Raw genomic sequence first — 12,855 nt, 5'->3', positions numbered from 1 at the left:
ATTATATAATTCTGCTCCTAAAACATAACAGGACTTGGGAATAAAATCAAAAGCATGGCAGAAAATCTCAGACGGGAGGAGACAAGCAGGTTAGAACATGTATGTTTTTATTGTTCACATTCGGATGTAGTCCGTAGCAACCCGAGTTAGCTGCTCTGTAGAAATATGTGCTGCACTTCATTCTGCACACTAGCTTGCACAAAGAATTAGTTCAGTGTTGCTGGATGATCTTCCTGTACTGCAACCACCTGTGATGTGGAGTGTTGTCAGAGGTCCAACAGACCTTAACATTCAACCTGCAGACATCAGCGCAACAAGAACCAGTGTGGAGTTTCTCCTTAAGGCCCCAAAAACATTTGGGCTGGCCCTGCATGATACTTTATACATTCCTACTATGCTCCGCAATATTCTGCTGATTATGTCACAGTGTTATTTGTATGAGTACAAAGCAGAGAGAGATCTGAAAGCAAAATTAACACAGCAATCAGACAGACTTCCTTCGCTGTAAATGAGTCGCCTTCTTTGTGATTGTACAAAATAGGCTCCATACTGTGCGAGGTCGTCTGCGAGGCTGTAATATCTATGCAATGTATATTTAATACATTCTATTATTTAATGAGGCAGCCAGCGTCACACCACTGCCTCCTCTTCTCCACATGCTTTTTGCCACTCAGACAGAGCGAAGGGTGAGTAAAGTCTGCTCACTGAGGTGGAACACTGATTCACCAGATAAGGAGCTCTCTAGAACTAGATTAAGATCTAAGAACTAGATTGTGTGTTGTAACCTGTTTCAGAAATTTTAATTTAAGAACAGCTGCGGCTCCTGATGGGCGCTACAAGCCAAATTTAAATTTGGAAAACCCACAACGTGGCACGTCAGACTGTCCTTTCATAAGTTTCATGAAACTATGATCAGTGATGGGTCTTGATGCTGATTCTGGGGTTTCTGGTCTCTGCACAAGCATGTGGTCGTCATACAAATCACTATTTAGTGTGAATTTCAGTACAGAATATTTATGCAGCTACTGGTCTGTCCACCTGATTTGCAGTAACATTTCTTTAGGGTTTTCTTGATTTGTGCCCACTACAGGTACCACCATCACCCAGAACAGCAACCTATCCATGGTTTGTCATACTCACACACACACACACACACACACACACACACACACACACACACACAGGCAGCCTCTCAACCCTCTTGTCTGCCAGAGCATTAGTCACTGCCTGCAGGATGGAGTTCTTATCAGGTTTATTGATCAGCATGGGGAAGGATTATGGTCCTGTGTGTGTGTGAGTGAGAGAGAGAGAGTGAGAGAGAGTCACGATCTGGAGGACTCTCTTGACCCAATCTAGCACCACAAACTGAAAAAAAATCAAAACATCTTCATCTGCAAAATCTAATCATAACTGCTGCACAACAAGTGGGGCCTAGAGTTCCCAGTTATGGCAAATTACTGACGGACAGACTGATACAAATATTACTTTCAGTATGTTCAACAAATCTAACTGAAGGAGCTTCAGCCTATTTCCAAAGGTAATCTACTTTGTTTATTAAAATGTTCTTCAGTGGAACTGCACAGATGTAAAAAGCCACTACAAGATACAAGAAAATCAGTGGTTTTCAGTTTTCTTTCAGCAAATCCTCCTTTGAAAGCAGAGAAAAATTAATGTCGCCCCATATTTCTTGTATATCAATGCAGTTTGTGTCAAACATTAAAAAAATAGGGAAACAAATGACAGAAGAGCCAAACATCTTGATGGCATATGGTGAACATGTTAATCACTGAATGTCAGCCCTCATAATATGTGCAATGTTAACAGAAAATATTTTCTGATTGTTTTGTTGAGGTATTAATCAAAATCATATAACAGAACAAGGATTATTAAAGTGAAGTTAACCATGGAAACAGTGCTTATGTAGTAGCCTGATCATGAGTAAATACAAACTTTAAAGACAGGGTATGATATGGATACAGCCTAACTTGCTTTCCTTTGGTAAGTGTTCATGGTATAAGGGAGATAGTACAAGCTAAAGCAGTAATTCCCAACTAGGGATATGTGTACTTGTACCTTGTGTGGAACCAGTAGCTTAGTTAGTTGTTGGTAAAAATGTATCCACATACCTTTACTTCGGAGGAAAATAAATGCATAAAATGCATAAAAGTAGGGTTACAAATAGTTGTGAGGCTGGTATGTTTATTGTCACAACAATAAACTACAGGACACGCCTCCCGCAAACCTGAGTCAGTTGTAACGCCTTAAAAAATTGTTTACAGGTGAGCAGAGCAGTCAAAAAGAAGAACAAAAGAAAAAGATAAAACCCAGACTAAACATAAACGTGTGAATGTGGAACAAATTATTACACAATCACTGTGTCTTATATAAAAAATAATATTGTAACAATGCCCACTTCCATATAATTAGTGTGTCTGCATAAAGGAAACAACAGACTACAGGAGGGAATTGCATGTAATGTGCCTCTGCCTCATTTATTATTTTCACATTAGGACACCTTGTGGCATATTATCACTTGCTTATTATCAAGCAGGCAATCAAGTCGTGCTGTGCTGTTATGTTAATTAATTTAAATTAATTTACTGTCTTGTATACTACTATTTATATTTATCTAGGAAAAAATGTACACTTTCTCTTTGAGTTTAGTTGAAGGTACTTGCAGTGACAGTTTAGTAGTGCGTCTCATATGAGGATAACGTTGCAGGTCCATCACATTAGCTTGTCTGAGGGCCACTGTAAACGTTTTCAAGGAGACGATCCCCCTGAAACAGGACAAAGCAACTGTTGTAGTTTGAAGGAAAGCTAAAATTAAAACTGGTATGGTATAGAGGCCATCTTTACAGTTATTAATCCAAGGGAACACATGCTTACATGTGTCCCATTTTAAATGGGAAAGGAAACTGTAGAATTTAAGACAGAGAAATGTTTTGTTTTGTTGTATTTATGCTTACATTTTTATGTTACTGCCTTTGTTTCCCCCTTGCTAGGATCCACAGGAAGTGTCAGAGATCCCTTGGGTTTTCCTTCCTCGCCTTTATTCTTTTTCTCGTTCTCCTCTCGTCCTGTCTGCCTTTCTCTCTCTCTCAGGGCCGATAGTGTCTCAGACAGTAATTGCTCCCGTCTCTCACAGCCCAAGTGTCTGTTCCTGCCTGACTTTGACTTTTGTTTGCGGTTCACTCATGACTGACCAAAAGACAGAAGGGGAGTCTTCAGAATGAAAAGGGTATGCTGTGTACATCTAATTTCTCCTCTGTCCTTACCTCATCCATCCATCTATCCATCCATATGTCATCTAGGCGGCTATTGCAGCCTCTCAAAGCCCAGACAGAGCCTCCTTTATGGTAGGATGTCAAAAGAGAGCCCTCTAAACAGGATGGGAGTGGTGGGATGCAGACAGACAATCAGGCTGTTAACTGAAGCAACATCAGTCTGTCTGTGCAGTAAAACAGGCCACATGGGATTTACTGCAAACACAGTTTAACAAGCCATTAAATGCAGAGTTGAGTCTTAAAAGCTTATTTTTCTTCAGGGGAGAGAAACAGAAAACCAGTCAGTGAGGTATAATTGTTTCATTTGTTTCCAATGCAAATCAAACTCTTATTTGGAGTCAAGTTCCCACCGGAGGGAAATGACTGATTTCTTTTGTTTTTTTGTTACTTGTATTTTTTTTTTTTTCAAAGCTAGATATGAAGCCTGCATTAAACAAAATGCATTGTTTTGTTCATTTCCATTAAACCAGGTTCCCTCAGGAACTGAGTAAAAACATTTAAGTGCCGCGCCAAAAAAAAGCAGCAGTCAGTTAATAAACTGACTCTCCTCTGGAGCAGCTTCCACTTTTTGTTTTATACATAGATGAAATCAGATGTTAAATGCTGTAGAGCTTACCTGCTATTTTAACTTGTCCACTCTTCATTGAGAAGGTCGACTATGGATCACACCTGGCTGCACATAGTGTAACACAAACAAACTGGCATGCAGTTTTGCTGGCCTAACTTAGTGATTCTACAAACAGTGGCCCGACGTTGCCCAGCGGCCCTTCACCCCCAACCTTCAGTTCAGAAACCACAAAAAACCAACAACCTTAAATACAGTTGCAAATACATGAGTGCAACTTTAGCTCGTCTACTGAAATATGTTGATTTTGGAGCAGCTTCCTACAAAGTTAAGGAGTCATGTTAATACTTACTTTGTGTCCTTGTTTTTAGCTGTGCTTTTGTTGCAGCTCTAAGACTGACAATCTCAGTGTGTCTGTCCACCACTGTCTGTCCAGACTGAAATATCTATTGGATGGATTGCCAAGAACGTTTGTACAGTTATTCACGGTCAAGTGAATTTTATTTATATAGCCCCATATCACCAGTTAAACATTTGCCTTAAGGGGTTTTATAATCTGTAGAGCATACAATACCCTGAAAAAACTTTTACCAGGGAAAGAATTGAAGAAAGCAACAGAGGAGGGACCCCTTCACCCAGGACGGACAGACAAGCAATTGATGTCATGTGTAGAGAATAGACCAACATTATTGAATCAAGATCAAATCAAGCTGACAAAATTATAGATGGATCGTAACCATATATGAAGAATATGGGTCTGGGAGGGTGCCGAGCAACTTGTCTCCACCATGGACCTGGAAGAGGACAGACTACACAAACACAAAAGAGACACACCATTCACACAGATTACTCAATTTGGGGATCGCGTGCCTTTTCCTGTAGCACCACCATGAGGCCAAAGTTTTCACTTATCCAACAAAATATCTCAACATTTACCAGAGGGATTGGCACAGCATTTTGGAGAAACATTAATGTTGTGGTGAAATTTTAAACTAAGCTGCAGAACATTATCCCTAAACATCACCATGTTAGCATTGTCATTGTGAGCATGTTAACATCCTGATGTTAGCATTTAGCTCGAAGCCCTGCTGTGGCTAAGTACAGCATCACAGATCCTCTGGCATGGCTGTAGACTTGTTTTATTGGGTAATGTGACATTTGTCTCTTTTATGTTCTTTTATATAAAGTTAATTACTCAATGAAATATGCAAATATGTATCTCAGATCATAAATTTCAAAGGAGACGTCTGGTCACAGTAGAGTAAAATGCTGGTCTGAGGTCAGTGAAGTGAAGAGGACACATTCTTCTTTTTGGCCCAAAATATAGACACTGGCACTGCAGTAAAATGTGCCTTTTCATCTTGACATGATGTGATTAGATCTTTTGTTTTCTTTCTAGGATTGAATAGGAAAAGTGGTGTTCAGTTTTTCTATGTGTGTTTCTTGTGTTTCATGATTTATTCGAATTCAAAAGTCAAAATCCTTTTTTTGAAGAAAGGTATAAGCACCTTTTCTCTAGAACAGCTACTAAATGAACTTCTGGTTCTCTCAACTGCGGTTTCCAAAGCCACGAATGAATTTGAATCTCAACTTTCAAGCTAACACAGACACTTTATCTGCCTCTGAAGACCACATAATATGATTGTAAACTCCAAAGCAGCTACTAAATGAGACTTGAGATATGTCACATATGTCACAAAGATACAACAACATACAGGCAGGGGCTCTCAATTGTCTCCTTCAGCATCACAGTGTTTCCAACTCTCATACTTTTGGCTTGAAACATCGACTGTCTCACGCTGAGCAAACAAATCCTGCGACTTTGATTAATTACTGTGGCCATGACACAGCAACTGGATTGCAGTGCAAAAGTCTTTAAACTTATTAATTATTTAAATCCTTATTACCTTAAATTCCTTTCGGCACAGTAAACAAGTAAACACATAGGTTGCAAGTTTATACAGTGAAATCATCGGGAGCTTTTCGTCAGCTTTTTATTCAACACTTGAATGAGTTTAAAATGAAAATTAGTTTTTTTCTTCTATAATTGGCTGTGCCTGCCACAGGGGGCTACTTTTCCCGTGTGGAATAAGGACTAAACTGAGCATGTGCAGAGTGAATTAGTTGATTCGTAACTGATTGGAGAAATTGGATGCATTACTGACCCATGTTACAACTATCCCCGGTCTCCCCTACTTGTATAAACTGTTGGGCAGTTTATTCCAAAAACTCTTCATATGTTTTGTGTGTAAAAAGCTTAATCTGTAAATTAACTACTAAATCTATTAGATAAATGCAGTTAAGTAAAGCGTACGGTATTTCCCTTTGAGATGTAGTGGAGTAGAAGTAGAAAGTGGCATGAAATGAAAATACAATATAAGTAAAGTACAGGTACCTCAAATTTGTACTTAAGTACAGTATTTGACTAAATGTACTTAGTAACTGTCCACCACTGATTTGGGGTGCTATATCATTATCTTGTGGGACATAGTGCATTTCAAATTCATTTAAATGGTCGCTTCACCCAAATTGCCAATAAATAAATAAATAAGATAAAATTAAAATGTACTCACTGGCTTCTCCCGAGTGGCATCTGGCCATTTAGACATTTTGTTTCTGTTTGAGATATCTGTGTCACCAATATGATGGAGGTGAATGGAGTTTAGGTTGTAATACAACATTTGGAAAATCAACATCTTTTTTCAGAAACATTTTTATTCTGGATTATCCGTATCCACAGAACACAATGTGTGCAGTTTTATCCTTCTACTAATATTTTCCACTGTAGAAATATTCCTTAGGACACAGTATGATATGTGGAAATCACCCCACCCATATCCAATCTGACTGGACAAGGAGGCCCCCTCCTCACAAATTTAAAACTCCTGTTTGTAAAACACACGTTTTGTTTCCTGGTCATTCAATCAGTAAATCGCTGTGATTCTGTAGATAACCAGCAGGTGGCTGTCAAACTCAAACTGAACTTTTTCTTCTCTCGTCCTCTTTTCAATTAGTTCATGTTTCCTGTTCCTCCCACCTGCTTGCAGGTCGTCAGGTGAGTAAACTGAAACTGAAAAATGACGATAAATCGACACAGATTGGGCCACAGTGAAAGCAACAATGCGTCATCTTTGTTATAAGTTTGATTTTGTTTTCGAAATTGGCAGTGACTCACGAGAGATTTCCATCGGCACACAAAGTTGAAAACAAGGATAGGTAACTTTCAACAAAGACATTATTAATTATTATGGGCCTATTCATCGGCTGCTTCTCATCATGTCCCATGACAGTATTTTAAAATGTTGAGGATCTGCCCAAAAAAGCTAAATATTATGGAAGTGCGAAACTAAGCACGCATTCAATCAAGCTTAAAGGAATAGAAGTGTTTCTTTACATTTTTAAAACTACAAATCAGGATTTTTACATTACTGCCAACATTTCCCAATATTGTAGGCCTACTTTATTCCAGACAGACGATGCCTTACAAACCGTGGTAAATTTAATGGAACAAATTTCTGCTTTTCTGAAAGCTTCTGTAAAAAAAAATATAAGAATTAAATATAAAATACATAGATAAAACCTGGTGGCATAAAAATAAAATGTGAAATTACATGAAAAAAAATATGCTGTGGATTTTGTAAAACACTGAAGGCTTGCATTTCCTAACAATTTTCTGCTTGTCACATAGTGACTATGTATTTCTGCTCTGAAATTGGCTATAATGCTCTTGCCAGAACATGAGGTTAAGTGTAAAAAAAAAAACATGGGTACCTATATCTGATAAAACAAACTATATCTGTTCAATGAAGTTTCATAAAATATAAATCAATTTAAAAACACGAAAGACTTGCATGATGACAAAAAAACATACAGAAATCATGACATATGCTTGTTGGGCGGCCTTTTAGTTGCTGTGCAGAGTTTTCTTAGCTGATTCCTCAGTTAGCTAGTTTGATTGCACAGATTTTATCAGTTGTCTCTCTTTCTAGGTTTCTCCAGCAACAATGGCTCAGGTCTCTCTCAGCGTGGACCCAGCCCAGTTCAGCTGCTCCGTGTGTCAAGGGCCCGCTCACCAACCCAGTTGCCACTATCAGGTGCATGCTCCTTGCTTCCACTGTTCCACCGCTCTTGTCAGAAGAATCAGAAAGAGCTTTGTTGCCAAGTAGTTTTTTACATGTACAAGGAATTTGCTTTGGAGATAAGGTGCTACACGTAGACAAACATACAGTTGACATAAATAAATGTATAAATATAAAAATGTGGAATAAACAAAGGCAAGTTATAAAAGAATAGAGAATAATACAACAATGTGCAGAGAAAGACAAAGTGGCAGATATTTACATGTTGATTACTCGGGTTTGTGCTGCAGACATATTGCTGTGGGAGAGGATATTGTATTTATATAAACTGACAAGATGTAAAAATATAGAAGAATAACAATTAACAACAATATGTGCAATAATGCCAGGTTTGTTCAATGATGTGAAATGAAAAAATATTTATATGTGCAGACATTTACAGTATTTGAAAGGGGGGAGTTGTCAGTGGGGGTCCTGGGTCTTGTCAATGAGGTTAGCTGCAGACGGGAAGAAGCTGTTTTTTTGTGGCGAGAGGTTTTGGTCCTGATTGACCTCAGCTTCCTGCCAGAGGGGAGAGTCTGAAACAGTTTGTGTCCAGGGTGGGAGGGGTCAGCTGCAATCTTTCCTGTTCGCCTCAGAGGCTGCAATCTTCCTTCTCTTCTGGACCTGTACTCCTCGAGGACTCTAAGGCGAGAAGGAAAGATTGCAGCCGACCCTTCCCACAACGGACACCAACTGTTTCTTCCCGTCTGCAGCTTGCCTCATTAACAAGGCCCGGGTCCCCCACTGCAAACGATACAAATGTCTCTGCACATGTAAATACCATTTCATCTCGTGTCGGGCACAGATCTGGCACGTCGCACATGTTTGTTGTTGATCTTTGTTGTTGTATATTTTTATGTTGTCAGTTTATATATTTATATGTACACAATATTCTCTTCCGTTGCGTTACTTCTGCACGGCACAGACCCAGAATAATGCACATGTATATATCTGCAACGTTGTTCTTCCATTCCATATTTATATAATTCCACATTTATTTATGTCAACTGTATGTTTGTCTACGTGTAGCACCTTATCACCACAGCAAATTCCTCGTATGTGTAAAACACTACTTGGCAATAAAGATCCTTCTGATTCTGATTCTGAAATAATGGGGCCAATTCATAGATGTCATCTCACCTTCATGATTCTTAAACCATCCCTGGATGATTGTGGACAGGGACAGTAATTTGGTTGAAAGAATCCATTCCTGTGGTGAGACACAAAGCACATGAATGACCTAGTTTGCTACAGTATTGAAAGGTATGTTCTTACATTGCAGGCACAACTCTGCAGGTATTTGTTTTTACCAAAAGGCAAGGCACGTTTATCTGTATTGCACCTTTGAACACCAAGGCAATTAATTCAAAGCACTTTTACTGTAGTAATGTCATCTTCATACTGGCAAATCCACATACTGTAGCAAGTGTTATGATGACGTGTTCAGCTCTGGTAGTTGTTCACTATTGAGACCATCACCTTTGAAAAGCACAGCAAATCCAGCACCAGTCTTGCAGTGATCAAACCCTTTCATTCTGCTCTCATGCAAAGCAAGTGTACAAAGTGTACAACACTGTGCAAACAGAAAATGAGGACCCCCTTCTTCTGCAGGTTTATTTGGTCCACTGCTTGTCATGATTCATTTCCAGTTTGGAAATGTTCTTCCTCTTTTTAGTAGATAAGCTGGTGAGTAAAGTGGGGTTATGAATTAAGATCATGCATCACTTTTTTAATGCACAACTCTCCAACTCTAATAGAGTGTAGGTGCAGGACACATAACAGCAACAGAAAAGGAGAGGCTGTCCACAAAGTTAAGTTTTTATATACAGTAAAATAATTTCCATGTTGTAATTTGGTTTAGCTTGTATAACAAGGCTAAAATCAAAATTTTAAAATCTAAAAGTTGAAGAGTGTTTAGCTGTTGTGTCCAATGTTGACTGGGGAAATAAATCATTCCCTGATGGACAAAACCAAAGACTAATCAGGACGTTTGTATATTGTCATAATGTATCAAACAATTTATTGATCTGCTATTAAATTTTATCCTCCACTTTCTCTCTCGTGGATTCTTCGCTGCAGAGCGTCCTCTTCCGCTTTCTGCCAGGGAAACGAGGATCAGAGTGTTCCTGGACTGCATGCAGGTCTTCTCTGCCACCTCCTTCTAAGGAATTAGACCAACCTGCCTCTCTACCCTGCAGTGTGTCTCGGAGCACAGTCTACCATCACCTTCTGCACGAGATCCATCCATCCAGGTCAGTAATTTGTGCAATTTTTCACGTTACTTGGAAAATAGTCTCGGGTTCTAACTAGAGCTCTAGTAACAAATCGGACTCTTATCAAAGCTACAGTTGAAGTCAGAAGTTTAGATTCACCTTAGCCAAATACATTTAAACTTTCACAATTCTTCACGTTTAATCTGAGTAAACATTCCCTGTCTGAGGTCAGTTAGGAGCACAACTTTATTTTAAGAATGTGAAGTGTCAGAATAACAGTAGAGACAATGATTAATATTTCTCTTTCATCACATTCCCAGTGTGTCAGAGGTTTACATAGTATTAGTATATAGTAGTATTTATAAGCATTGCCTTTACTGGCTCATTCCTGTTTGTCCGCATCCTTGATAGCACACGCATTGTCAGTCCTGCACACAAATCCTCAATGTCATTGAGATCAGGGTTTTGTGATGGCCACTCCGATACCTTTTGACTTTGTTGTCCTTAAGGCATTGTGCCACAACTTTGGAAGACCCATGTGGGGACCATCTTGATATGCTGCTTCATTATTTCCACATAATTTTCCTTCGTCATGATCCCATCTATTTTGTAAAGTGCACTAATCCCTCCTGCAGCAAAGCACCAACACAACATGATGCTGCGACCCCTGTGCTTCATGTTCGGGATGGTGTCCTGTGGCTTGCAAGCCTCACTCTTTTTCCTCCAAACAAAAGATGGTCATTATGGCCAAAAAGTGAAATATTTTTTAGTTTAATCACACCAGAGGACATTTCAACAAGCAAAATCTTTGTCCCCATGTGCAGTTGCAATCTACAGCATGGCTTTTTTATGGCAGTTTTAGAGCAGCGGCTTCTTCCTTGCTGAGCGGCCTTTCAGGTTATGTCAGTATAGAACTCATGTTACTATGGATAGAGATACTTTTGTACCTGTTTCTTCCAGCATCTTCACAAGGTCCTTCGCTGTTGTTCTGGGATTGGTTAGCATTTTTCGCACCAAAGTACGTTCATCTCTAGGAGACGGAACATGTCTCCTTCCTGAGGGGTATGACCGCTGTGTGGTCCCATGGTGTCACGTACTACTGTACAAATTTATGTGGTACCTTCAGGTGTTTGGAAATTGCTACCAAAGATGAACCAGACTTGGAGTTCTACAATTCTTGGGCCTTAAAAAATACCACCACAGGTGCACCGCCAATTGACTTAAATATTGTCTATTAGTCTATCAGAAGCTTCTAAAGCCTTTCAAAATCTGTGGAGTAGTTAAAAAAAATAGTAGTAGTTTAAATCAATTCAACCCAAGTGTATGTAAACGTCTGACTTCAACTGTAGACTGGTAAATGTCGGCCAATCAATAACAAGAAATCTCCATAATGCCAATTATGTTTTTGATTGGAGTTAAATCTGATGATTGAAATAATGGTATAAAAAAAAGACACATTAATAGTACATGAAGAAGATTAAATAAATACAGTACATAAAAATGATGTAGTCATCAAATATTAATGTTTAAAATACGTCACTCTACACAGTGCAAGTTGTACTGTGTAGTTTAGTAAAGTGTGGTTTATTATACACTGCTCAAAAAAATAAAGGGAACACTAAAATAACACATCCTAGATCTGAATGAAGGAAATAATCTCATTAAATACTCCTTTCTTTACATAGTTGAATGTGCTGACAACAAAATCACACAAAAGTTATCAATGGAAATCAAATTTATCAACCCATGGAGGTCTGGATTTGGAGTCACACTCAAGTGGAAAACCACACTACAGGCCGATCCAACTTTGATGTAATGTCCTTAAAACAAGTCAAAATGAGGCTCAGTAGTGTGTGTGTGGCCTCCACGTGCCTGTGTGACCTCCCTACAACGCCTGGGCATGCTCCTGATGAGGTGGCGGATGGTCTCCTGAGGGATCTCCTCCCAGACCTGGACTAAAGCATCCGCCAACTCCTGGACAGTCTGTGGTGCAACGTGGCGTTGGTGGATGGAGCGCTCAATTGGATTCAGGTCTGGGGAACGGGCGGGCCAGTCCATAGCATCAACGCCTTCCTCTTGCAGGAACTGCTGACACACTCCAGCCACATGAGGTCTAGCATTGTGTTGCATTAGGAGGAACCCAGGGCCAACCGCACCAGCATATGGTCTCACAAGAGGTCTGAGGATCTCATCTCGGTACCTGATGGCAGTCAGGCCACCTCTGGCGAGCACATGGAGGGCTGTGCGGCCCCCCAAAGAAATGCCACCCCACACCATTAGTGACCCACCGCCAAACCGGTCACGCTGGAGGATGTTGCAGGCAGCAGAATGTTCTCCACGGGGTCTCCAGACTCTGTCACGTCTGTCACATGTGCTCAGTGTGAACCTGCTTTCATCTGTGAAGAGCACAGGGCGCCAGTGGCGAATTTGCCAATCTTGGTGTTCTCTGGCAAATGCCAAACGTCCTGCACAGTGTTGGGCTGTAAGCACAACCCCTACCTGTGGACGTCGGGCCCTCATACCATCCTCATGGAGTCTGTTTCTGACCGTTTGAGCAGACACATGCACATATGTGGCCTGCTGGAGGTCATTTTGCAGGGCTCTGGCAGTGCTCCTCCTGCTCCTCCTTGCACAAAGGCGGAGGTAGCGGTCCTGCTGCTGGGTTGTTG

The sequence above is a fragment of the Micropterus dolomieu genome, linkage group LG05, assembly GCF_021292245.1.
Source record: "Micropterus dolomieu isolate WLL.071019.BEF.003 ecotype Adirondacks linkage group LG05, ASM2129224v1, whole genome shotgun sequence".
Classification (NCBI taxonomy): domain Eukaryota; kingdom Metazoa; phylum Chordata; class Actinopteri; order Centrarchiformes; family Centrarchidae; genus Micropterus; species Micropterus dolomieu.
The sequence above is the reverse complement of the archived record's forward strand: the minus strand, read 5'-3'. Positions refer to the sequence as shown.